Genomic DNA, 9,127 nt, shown 5'->3' with positions numbered 1-9,127 from the left:
TTTTTTCTAAAATTATGTGAAAATGTGAGTTTAGACATTTTTATATTTTGCTCTATTCTGATGTATCGTTTACAGCAGTGTTTCCCAACTCCAGTCCTCCAGTACCTCCAACAGCCCAACTCCAGTCCTCCAGTATCCCCAACAGCCCAACTTCAGTCCTCCAGTAACCCCAACAGCCCAACTCCAGTCCTCCAGACCCCAACAGCCCAACTCCAGTCCTCCAGTACCTCCAACAGCCCAACTCCAGTCCTCCAGTACCCCCCAACAGTACAGGACTGGAGTTGGGCTGTTGGAGGTACTGGAGGACTGGAGGGGCTGTTGGGGATACTGGAGGACTGGAGTTGGGCTGTTGGAGGTACTGGAGGACTGGAGGGGCTGTTGGGGATACTGGAGGACTGGAGTTGGGCTGTTGGAGGTACTGGAGGACTGGAGGGGCTGTTGGGGGATACTGGAGGACTGGAGTTGGGCTGTTGGGGATACTGGAGGACTGGAGTTGGGCTGTTGGGGATACTGGAGGACTGGAGTTGGGCTGTTGGGGATACTGGAGGACTGGAGTTGGGCTGTTGGGGGATACTGGAGGACTGGAGTTGGGCTGTTGGGGTACTGGAGGACTGGAGTTGGGCTGTTGGGGATACTGGAGGACTGGAGTTGGGCTGTTGGGGGGTACTGGAGGACTGGAGTTGGGATGTTGGGGTTACTGGAGGACTGGAGTTGGGATGTTGGGGTTACTGGAGGACTGGAGTTGGGATGTTGGGGTTACTGGAGGACTGGAGTTGGGCTGTTGGGGATACTGGAGGACTGGAGTTGGGCTGTTGGGGGTTACTGGAGGACTGGAGTTGGGCTGTTGGGGGGTACTGGAGTTGGGCTGTTGGGGGGTACTGGAGTTGGGCTGTTGGGGGGTACTGGAGGACTGGAGTTGGGCTGTTGGGGGGTACTGGAGGACTGGAGTTGGGCTGTTGGGGTTACTGGAGGACTGGAGTTGGGCTGTTGGGCTGTTGGGGATACTGGAGGACTGGAGTTGGGCTGTTGGGGATACTGGAGGACTGGAGTTGGGCTGTTGGGGGTACTGGAGGACTGGAGTTGGGCTGTTGGGGGGGCTGGAGGACTGGAGTTGGGCTGTTGGGGATACTGGAGGACTGGAGTTGGGCTGTTGGGGATACTGGAGGACTGGAGTTGGGCTGTTGGGGATACTGGAGGACTGGAGTTGGGCTGTTGGGGATACTGGAGGACTGGAGTTGGGCTGTTGGGGATACTGGAGGACTGGAGTTGGGCTGTTGGGGATACTGGAGGACTGGAGTTGGGCTGTTGGGGATACTGGAGGACTGGAGTTGGGCTGTTGGGGATACTGGAGGACTGGAGTTGGGCTGTTGGGGGATACTGGAGGACTGGAGTTGGGCTGTTGGGGATACTGGAGGACTGGAGTTGGGCTGTTGGGGATACTGGAGGACTGGAGTTGGGCTGTTGGGGGTACTGGAGGACTGGAGTTGGGCTGTTGGGGGTACTGGAGGACTGGAGTTGGGCTGTTGGGGGTACTGGAGGACTGGAGTTGGGCTGTTGGGGGTACTGGAGGACTGGAGTTGGGCTGTTGGGGATACTGGAGGACTGGAGTTGGGCTGTTGGGGATACTGGAGGACTGGAGTTGGGCTGTTGGGGGTACTGGAGGACTGGAGTTGGGCTGTTGGGGATACTGGAGGACTGGAGTTGGGCTGTTGGGGGATACTGGAGGACTGGAGTTGGGCTGTTGGGGGGATACTGGAGGACTGGAGTTGGGCTGTTGGGGGTACTGGAGGACTGGAGTTGGGCTGTTGGGGGTACTGGAGGACTGGAGTTGGGCTGTTGGGGGGGTACTGGAGGACTGGAGTTGGGCTGTTGGGGATACTGGAGGACTGGAGTTGGGCTGTTGGGGATACTGGAGGACTGGAGTTGGGCTGTTGGGGGTACTGGAGGACTGGAGTTGGGCTGTTGGGGGGTACTGGAGGACTGGAGTTGGGCTGTTGGGGGGTACTGGAGGACGGGAGTTGGGCTGTTGGGGGGTACTGGAGGACTGGAGTTGGGCTGTTGGGGGGTACTGGAGGACTGGAGGACTGGAGTTGGGCTGTTGGGGGTACTGGAGGACTGGAGTTGGGCTGTTGGGGGATACTGGAGGACTGGAGTTGGGGAACCCTGGTTTACAGCATGTCCTCCATTTCCATCAACAACACGGATCAACATTTCTAAGGAGTTTGGTACTTTTTGACTTCATTGAGCTGTGTGTGTGTGTAGTTTAAATCGAAATGCTGTCTGTTTATTTAGGAAATACTTTAGTTTGACGACCAATGTTGTATTTGTTGTTGTACAATAACAGACCAGCTGTAATAGAATAGCTGTATAATATGGTTGAACAGTCTGACAGGACACCCTTATTGTCTGGATTCACAAAAGCAACAACAGAGTCATAGTAAAGTTAACTATAACAAACCTCATCTTTTAAGGTAATAGATAGTTTCTTCTGGATATCTGCAGCCAGATGTGTTATTGGGAGTCAGCCTTAACCCGTTACTATAACCCTGACCTGCAGAACATATCCCCCAAGGGAAAGACCAGGCACCATGAGATGGCAAACAAGAAAACATAAAAACCTTTGTTTTGTTTTGTTTTGTGATGGTAAAACAATTAAATTCTGTTATAATGTGTGTGTGTCATTTCTGTCTTTGTGGAGTTGAAATTCTGTAGTTAGTATCTCTGAACCTGTAACTTATCAATGATTGTAGTGGGCATTATATACACTACCAGTCAAAAGTTTGGACACACCTACTCATTCCAGGGTTTTTCTTTATTTTTACTATTTTCTACATTGTAGAATAATAATGAAGACATCAAAACTCTGAAATAATACAAATGGAATCATGTAGTAACCAAAAAAGTGTTAAACAAATCAAAATATATTTCAGATTTGAGATTCTTCAAATATCCACTCTTTGCCTTGATGACAGCTTTGCACACTCTTGGCGAGCGGTTTGCTGATGTCAACGTTGTGAACAGAGTGCCCCATGATGGCGGTGGGGTTATGGTATGGGCAGGCATAAGCTACAGACAACGAACACAATTGCATTTTATCTATGCCAATTTTAATGCACAGAGCTACCGTGACGAGATCCTGAGGCCCATTGTTGTGCCATTCATCCGCCTCCATCACCTCATGTTTCAGCATGATAATGGACGGCACCATGTCACAAGGATCTGGACACAATTCCTGGAAGCTGAAAATGTCCCAGTTCTTCCATGGCCTGCATACTCACCAGACATGTCACCCAATGAGCATGTTTGGGATGCTCTGGATCGACGTGTACGACATCGTGTTCCAGTTCCCACCAATATCCAGCAATTTCGCACATCCATTGAAGAGAAGTGGGACAACACTTTTTTTTAAAAAGTATCTGTGACCAACAAATGCATATCTGTATTCCAAGTCATGTGAAATCCATAGATTAGGGCCTAATGAATTTATTTCAAATTGACTGATTTCCTTTTATGAACTGTAACAAAAAATTATACAGCTGCACCATCGAGAGCATCCTGACTGGTTGCATGACCGCCTGGTATGGCAACTGCTCGGCCTCCGACCGCAAGGCACTACAGAGGGTAGTGCATACGGCCCAGTACATCACTGTGGCCAAGCTTCCTGCCATCCAGGACCTCTATACCAGGCGGTGTCAGAGGAAGGCCCTCAAAATTGTCAAAGACTCCAGCCACCCTAGTCATAGACTGTTCTCTCTGCTACCGCACGGCAAGCGGTACCGGAGTGCCAAGTCTATGTCCAAAAGACTTCTCAACAGCTTCTACCCCCAAGCCATAAGACTCCTGAACAGCTAATCATGGCTACCCGAACTATTTGCACTGTACCCCCACCCCATCCTTTTACGCTGCTGCTACTCTGTTAATTATTTATGCATAGTCACTTTAACTCAACCCACATGTACATATTACTTCAACTACCTCAACTAGCCGGTGCCCCGGCACATTGACTCTGCACCGGTACCCCCCTGTATATATAGCCTCCCTACTGTTATTTCCCATTGACTCTGCACCGGTACCCCCTGTATGTAGCCTCCCTACTGTTATTTCCCTTTGACTCTGCACCGGTACCCCCCTGTATATATAGCCTCCCTACTGTTATTTCCCATTGACTCTGCACCGGTACCCCCCTGTATATATAGCCTCCCTACTGTTATTTCCCATTGACTCTGCACCGGTACCCCCCTGTATATATAGCCTCCCTACTGTTATTTCCCATTGACTCTGCACCGGTACCCCCCTGTATATATAGCCTCCCTACTGTTATTTCCCATTGACTCTGCACCGGTACCCCCCTGTATATATAGCCTCCCTACTGTTATTTCCCATTGACTCTGCCCCGGTACCCCCCTGTATATATAGCCTCCCTACTGTTATTTCCCATTGACTCTGCACCGGTACCCCCCTGTATATATAGCCTCCCTACTGTTATTTCCCATTGACTCTGCACCGGTACCCCCCTGTATATATAGCCTCCCTACTGTTATTTCCCATTGACTCTGCACCGGTACCCCCTGTATATATAGCCTCCCTACTGTTATTTCCCATTGACTCTGCACCGGTACCCCCCTGTATATATAGCCTCCCTACTGTTATTTCCCATTGACTCTGCACCGGTACCCCCTGTATATATAGCCTCCCTACTGTTATTTCACATTGACTCTGCACCGGTACCCCCTGTATATATAGCCTCCCTACTGTTATTTCACATTGACTCTGCACCGGTACCCCCCTGTATATAGCCTCCCTACTGTTATTTCCCATTGACTCTGCACCGGTACCCCCCTGTATATATAGCCTCCCTACTGTTATTTCCCATTGACTCTGCACCGGTACCCCCCTGTATATATAGCCTCCCTACTGTTATTTCCCATTGACTCTGCACCGGTACCCCCCTGTATATATAGCCTCCCTACTGTTATTTCCCATTGACTCTGCACCGGTACCCCCCTGTATATATAGCCTCCCTACTGTTATTTCCCATTGACTCTGCACCGGTACCCCCCTGTATATATAGCCTCCCTACTGTTATTTCCCATTGACTCTGTACCGGTACCCCTCCTGTATATAGCCTCCCTACTGTTATTTCCCATTGACTCTGCACCGGTACCCCCCTGTATATATAGCCTCCCTACTGTTATTTCCCATTGACTCTGCACCGGTACCCCCCCTGTATATATAGCCTCCCTACTGTTATTTCCCATTGACTCTGCACCGGTACCCCCCTGTATATATAGCCTCCCTACTGTTATTTCCCATTGACTCTGCACCGGTACCCCCCTGTATATATAGCCTCCCTACTGTTATTTTATTTTACTTCTGCTCTTTTTTTCTCAACACTTTTTTGTTGTTGTTGTTTTATTTTACTTTTTTATAAAAATATTAATGCATTGTTGGTTAAGGGCTGTAAGTAAGCATTTCACTGTTATGTCTGCACCTAATATATTCGGCGCATGTGGCCAATAACATTTGATTTTATTTTATTTGATTACTCAGTAAAATCTTTGAAATTGTTGCATGTTGCGTTGATATTTTTGATCAGTGTATAATTCACCAATCCATTTCTTGGTAGTCCAGAACATCTTGCTATCAGGCTGTAAATCACAGCTGGTCTCGTCCTCCACCCATCCAGGATGCTCTGTTTCAGTTTCAACTCAATATTTAGAAAGAAAAACTGACGGATGTAACTAAGGCTGGGAATGTCAATACAATCAAACTAGCAAAGACAATGATCATAAGTCAGATATAACATAGTTAATAAGCTAGCTATTTATGTAGCTATTTATTTAGCAAAAATAACGGAATCTAAGCTGCTGGGAGGATGTCATGTCATTACTTGACTGCAGTCATGTCATTGGAGGAGTGACCAACTTTTTCCCCTCATATCATTGTTCGGTGGCGACAGTTAGAGATGCAGGTGTCATTTGGTTAGCTAGCAAGAAATGTGAATCACTTTGTTAGCTAGCTAGCATTCTGAAAGTATTCAGACCCCTTCCCTTTTTCCACGTTTAGTTACGTTACAGCCTTATTTAAAAATGTATTAAATAAAACATTTTCCTCATCAATCTACACACAATACCCCATAACGACAAAGCGAAAACAGGTTTTTAGAAATGTTAGCAAATGTATAAATAAATAAAAACTGTAATACCTTATTTACAGAAGTATTCAGACCCTTTGCTATGAGACTCGAAATTGAGCTCAGGAGCATCCTGTTTCCATTGATCATCCTTGAGATGTATCTACAACTTGATTAGAGTCCACCTGCGGTAAATTCAATTAATTGGACATGATTTGGAAAGCCACACACCTGTCTATATAAGGTCCCACAGTTGACAGTGCATGTCAGAGCAAAAACCAAGCCATGAGGTCGAAGGAATTGTCCGTAGAGCTCCAAGACAGGATTATGTTGAGGCACAGATCTGGGGAAGGGTACATAAACATTTCTGCAACATTGAAGGTCCCCAAGAACACAGTGGCCTCCATCATTCTTAAATGGAAGAAGTTTGGAACCACCAAGACTCTTCCTAGACCTGGCCGCCCGGCCAAACTGAGCAATCGGGGTAGAAGGGCCTTGGTCAGGGAGGTGACCAAGAACCCGATGGTCAATCTGACAGAGCTCCAGAGTTCCTCTGTGGAGATGGGAGAACCTTCCAGAAGGACAACCATCTCTGCAGCACTCCACCAATCTGCCTTTATGGTAGAGTGGCCAGACCGAAGCCACTCCTCAGTAAAAGGCACATGACAGCCCGCTTGGAGTTTGCCAAAAGGCACATAAAGGACTCTCAGGCCATGAGAAACAAGATTCTCTGGTCTGATGAAACCAAGATTGAACTCTTTGGCCTGAATACCAAGCGTCACATCCGGAGGAAACCTGGCACCATCCCTACGGTGAAGCACGGTGGTGGCAGCATCATGCTGTGGGGACTGGGAGACTAGTGAGGATCGAGGGAAAGATGAACGGAGCAAAGTACAGAGAGATCCTTGATGAAAACCTGCTCCAGAGAGCTCAGGACCTCAGACTGGGGCGAAGGTTCACCTTCCAACAGGACAACGACCCTAAGCACACAGCCAAGACAATGCAGGAGTGGCTTCGGAACAAGTCTCTGAATGTCCTTGATTGGCCCAGCCAGAGCCCGGACTTGAACCCGATCGAACATCTCTGGAGAGACCTGAAAATGGTTGTGTAGTGACGCTCCCCATCCAACCTGACAGAGCTTGAGAGGATCTGCAGAGAATAATGGGAGAAACTCCCCAAATACAGGTGTGCCAAGCTTGTAGCGTCATACCCTGTAATCGGTGCCAAAGGTGCTTTAACAAAGTACTGAGTAAAGGGTCTGAATACTTATATCTCATAACCTGTTTTTGCTTAGTCATTATGGTGTATTGTGTGTAGATTGATGAGGGAATAAAACCATTTAATCAATTTTAGAATAAGGCTGTAATGTTACATGTTGAAAAATTCAAGGGGTCTGAATACTTTCCGAATGCACTGTATGCTGAACTTGAACGACTGTTATTCAAAACGTGGGTTGGGACCAGCATGCATTGGCAGGCAAGTTCGTTGTCAAAACGTGGGTTGGGACCAGCATGCATTGGCAGGCAAGTTCGTTGTCAAAACGTGGGTTGGGACCAGCATGCATTGGCAGCCAAGCTGCAGAAGGACGAGCAGGCTACTATTCCCCTTTGTTTATCAGTGTAATGTTGACGGCCAACTAACTGAAAAAGTTTGAGAGGGTTTATCTAATGTTCCTTCGTTAGATTTTAGCTCCTCTTTCTCTGGCTAGCATTAGTTGTTGATCTTGTTGTTGTTGATGTGCATAACTGAGGAAGAGAGAGCCTACCTTGTCATGGTTGTTTGATCAATAGGGCTGTAAAGTTCCCCAAATGTAAGAGGACTCCCGTGGTATTTACATATTTGCAGAAATCCATTCAGGTGTATTTTGTGGCTTTTGGCGAATGCGTTCTAATGATCTAAAGTTGCGCTGTCGTTACTTCCTGTAAACACACAGTCCAGTTCAAAGTGAATGATGTCAGGCCCATATGGCAAATTGCTTATTTGCATAAAGGCCTACTGTAGCTCTGATTGGCTATCGTGCACTGGTCTGCGTAGACTCCGGTCCTGGATGAGACAGATTTTATTCGGTTTTATTTATTGCAGTGTCTGTTAATTGTCCAAACGCATGGCCACTTTCCCACTCTATATCGCTATAGAATCTTCAATAAGGCCTTACTGTACGTCATTCCCAAACATTCTATGAATTTATGTAAATGTTAAAATGACCATATGTAAGTGCTCGCTTGTCAGAAAATGAAAAAAAATAGGTGTCATATTCTTCCTGGGGGTGTATATGAACAGATTTCAATTCCACATTAAACATCACTAGGCTTCACTGTACTTAGAACTTAAAATACTGTCCCACTGCTTGTTGACAGGTTTCTAGGCAACAGGATGGGTTTTTAGTCCAGTAGAGGACGTTTTCTGACAGTTTTCAGGAGATTTCCTCTTTCACAGATAAACAGATCATCTTCAGACCATATTTGGAACAAAGGAGTTAACCAACGCTCTGTACAGTTGTCAGTTTGGCACCGATGTGGATGTGATGAGGAGTCAGGCGCAGGACACAGAGGTTTAGTCCAACAAACTTTACTATAGTAAAGTGAACAATAATCACTACACGACCTCGAAATACAGAGGCGAGAACAGTACGCAACATGCGTAAAACAAAACATGTAGAGCGCAAAACACGCAGCTCAAACGACACGCGGACAACAACACACAATATAACTAACACAAAACAGGGAACTTATAGGACACGTAATTAGGACACAAACAGACACAGGTGTACCAGACAGACCAAAGCAATCAACACACGAAACATACAACGGTGGCAGCTAGTATTCCGGGGACGGCGAACGCCGAAGCCTGCCCGAACCAGGAGGAGGAGCAGCCTCGGCCGAAACCGTGACAACAGTGTATTTATTATGCAGGGTACCGTAATGGCATCAAGTCTATTGTCAATAAACACTGGCACAGACTATCATCAGACTTCTCTTTAAATTCTGCCTTCCA

General features: G+C 47.2%; 1 protein-coding gene across 1 annotated transcript in view; it reads left to right on the top strand.

Annotated features, from left to right (window-relative positions):
- Nucleotides 1-103, top strand: part of sv2ba (synaptic vesicle glycoprotein 2Ba) — a 34,734-nt gene extending 34,631 nt beyond the window's left edge. The window contains exon 13 of the mRNA XM_041869466.2: nucleotides 1-103. This exon is cut by the window's left edge and continues 1,873 nt beyond it. The gene's annotated coding sequence lies outside the window, so the exon portion shown is untranslated.
- The last annotated feature ends 9,024 nt before the right edge of the window (nucleotides 104-9,127 follow it).

Source organism: Coregonus clupeaformis, unplaced genomic scaffold, assembly GCF_020615455.1.
Source record: "Coregonus clupeaformis isolate EN_2021a unplaced genomic scaffold, ASM2061545v1 scaf0050, whole genome shotgun sequence".
Lineage (NCBI taxonomy): Eukaryota > Metazoa > Chordata > Actinopteri > Salmoniformes > Salmonidae > Coregonus > Coregonus clupeaformis.
Note: the sequence above shows the minus strand (reverse complement) of the source record. Positions and strands in the feature narration are given on the sequence as shown.